The following is a 3,085-nucleotide window of genomic DNA, read 5'->3' as shown; positions in this document are numbered from 1 at the left end:
TATGTACCTTGAGAACACCAAACATTAGAATCATAAACCGCACAAAGAAGAAACACACCACCATTGGAACAAAACCAAGGAATGCGAAACACAGATGAGAATCGAAGAAGAAAACCCCCAAACCACAAGCTAGACCTAGTCAACACATGATGAAAATGAACCTGCACAGGAAGAAGAATGGGGACGAGCTATGGGCGTGCGGCAAAACAAGGCTGGGAACGAGCGACAAAGGAAAAAAGTGACAAAGAGCAATGGACCCTTTGACCAGGGAGAAGAACCTTTAGGCCGACTAGCTCAGGACATCCTGCACGCGAGCGCTATGTATCACTCACTAAGGGGCCACAAAGGGCGAGACATAACATTTGGGGAGCTCCTCCACAACGACTTTTGCACCAGATCATAACATGGCTCTCGCGCAGGGCTAGACGGCCCGACCTAATAATGACTCATTTGCGGTCGCAAGCTTGAGCTACTTTGCTGTCTAAAAAACCCGGCTGATATTTTTTCTATATAATAATTGTGGAACGAGAAAATGTTTGTGTATTTTAAAAAATCTTCAATAATTAAAAAAATCATGATTTTGTAAAAATGTTCACTAATTTGAAAAAATACCATGAATTTTTAAGAGAAGTTTATGGATTTTAAACAAAAATCTAGCATTCATTTGATAAAGTTCATGACTCTGGAAAATGTTTGCAGATCTGAAAAATATTTATGAATATAAAAATTGTTCACAAATTTTAAAATATTTACTCATTTTAAAAAAAGTTCACAAATACTACCTCCATCCTGGTTTATTAGACCCTTTGTATTTAGGGTCATATTTTGACCATGATTTTAACTAATAAATATAGGTTATACATAGGAAAAATTATGGAAACTATGTTCTAATATGAATCCAACGATACAATTTTTTATGACATGCATTAACATTTTGTTTGTTAAAACTATGGTCAAAATTTAGCATAAAATACTAAAGGGCCTATAAACCACTATTGAGGGAGGATGAAAATTGTTCGTGGTGTTTTTGAATTTTTTTCTCAAAAATGAAACAAAGAAATAAAAAAGCATGCAGAAGACCAAAGACAAGGAAACGAGAAAATAATGGTTGAAAGCTTCTAGAAGATTAAAAAAACCAGTCTGAAGCTTCACAAAACCAGTTGGTGGAAGCTTCAAGCACCAAAAATGCAAACCTCTGAATGGGACGGCCCATTACCTAGGAATGTTGCCAGTATCTAGGCGCTATAAAGCGTCAAATGGGCAATTCCTAGCATTTGCACAATTTGTTTGTCCGGTCTAGAATGCCTAATTTCTTTTATGGGTCGAGTGGTCAAGTGAACATTCGTTTGAATTAGTAAGCATCATCAACATGAGGCATAAATGCACTCAATTTTCTACTCCCTCCGTTCTTAAATATTTGTCTTTTTAGAGATTTCAAATAGACTACCACATACGGATGTATATAGACATATTTTAGAGTGTAGATTCACTCATTTTGCTACGTATGTAGTCACTTATTGAAATCTCTAGAAAGACAAGTATTTAGGAACGGAGGGAGTAGAAAAGAGATAGTGTCTTTTTATAGACGCGAATTGTATGTTTTATGGTTTCCTTTGTATTTAAAACAGGAGGGGCTAAGTAATGATGGAGAGGAGGATAAGGATCCGAGCGAGAGGTCAGCCTAATTTCTAATATGGGCCGTGCACTTAAGGACACAGCAGAACTAGGCCCAACAAAAGATGGCCTATAAGAAAGCAGGGGCTGAATATGATGGCGCTTCCTATTTGGCGCTTCAGGCATTCGTTACTGTGCATTTTGCAAACGGGCGCCTGAAGTCCTCCAAGCTGGGCTGACCCGTTTAGCTATTTTTCTCCATTTATATCTAAACAGAAAAAACTAACGCACATGTGGAGAGTCCAACCAGGCATCTCCTGTCCCCAATAAACTGCACTAACAACCCGACCACAACACTTGTTGTGACAACTTCTCTCTTTTCTTCTTTCTTTACTTTTCTTATTATTTCTTTTTTGTGCAAAATCGAAGAATTTTATAGAAGGTTCTGGCAAATTCGATGAATTTTTTTTGAAATGGATGAACTTTTTTTCAAATTTGATGAACTTTCTTCAAATTCGATGATTTTTTTTAAAATTGGTGAACTTTTTTCAAATTTGATTGATCAAGTTTTTTTCAAATTCATTAACCTCTTTTTAAAAATCCATGAACTTTTTTGAATTCATGAATTTTTTGTTTTTTCCTTTTTTCCCATTTACTTTTTTTTTCTTTTTTTTTATCAAATGCGATCATGTATATGGGCCGTCCCACCATCGCTGGCGCGTGGGCGCCGGGGAACTTCCCTCGCGCCTGAAGCGCTGAATAGGAGCTCCTGAATATTGTTCATTGGGCTTTGAAGGTAGGTTAAAGATGTACTACAAGAAAAGAGGGGTCGAATATGATCCACACCGGGCTTTCAATGTAAACCTGAAACGAAAGAGACGATTCTTGAACAAAAAAAACCTGAAACGAAGAGACGACTATACCTCTGAGAATGATAAAAAAAAAGAGATTATACCTCTGAGAACCCCTAAAAAAAGACTATACCTCTGAGAGAATGCAAAATTAGAGACAAAACATGGAGATGCGGGGGATCGAACCCCGTGCCTCTCGCATGCAAAACAAGCGCTCTACCATTTGAGCTACATCCCCTAGTGCGTTTAATTTTGAAAACTAAGCTATATAAAAAGAAAATGGTCACTGTCACACAGTTTGACGTAGTTAATTTCACGATAAATATATGCTCAATAATAAAAGGTTCCATGTAGCCTGAGCTACAAAGGAACTTTGTGATAATACTAGAAGAGGCTAGCTAGTTTTCGAATTCTTCCTAGTGAGCTCAGAGTTGGAGGCAGTATCGGGCGCACCTCAAGGTCCAGCGGCAGAATCGCGTGCCATACACATTTCAAAACAGAACTTGACTACTTGGAAGATTGGTCACTTTGGTCAACTCCGGAGTATGAAGATTGTACCAAGACAGAAACTGAAAGTCGGAAGTCAAGAATCTCACTGAAATTTGTGCTTTCCACTCTCT

The 3,085-nt window shown here is 37.8% G+C and overlaps 1 non-coding gene across 1 annotated transcript; it reads right to left on the bottom strand.

Moving 5' to 3' along the window:
• Positions 1-2,630: 2,630 nt before the first annotated feature.
• On the bottom strand, positions 2,631-2,703 carry TRNAA-UGC. Its single transcript has one exon. It is a non-coding gene; the product is annotated as a tRNA-Ala (tRNA).
• Between the last annotated feature and the right edge of the window lie 382 nt (positions 2,704-3,085).

The sequence above is a fragment of the Triticum dicoccoides genome, chromosome 6A, assembly GCF_002162155.2.
Source record: "Triticum dicoccoides isolate Atlit2015 ecotype Zavitan chromosome 6A, WEW_v2.0, whole genome shotgun sequence".
NCBI classification, from domain to species: Eukaryota; Viridiplantae; Streptophyta; class Magnoliopsida; order Poales; family Poaceae; genus Triticum; species Triticum dicoccoides.
Note: the sequence above shows the minus strand (reverse complement) of the source record. Positions and strands in the feature narration are given on the sequence as shown.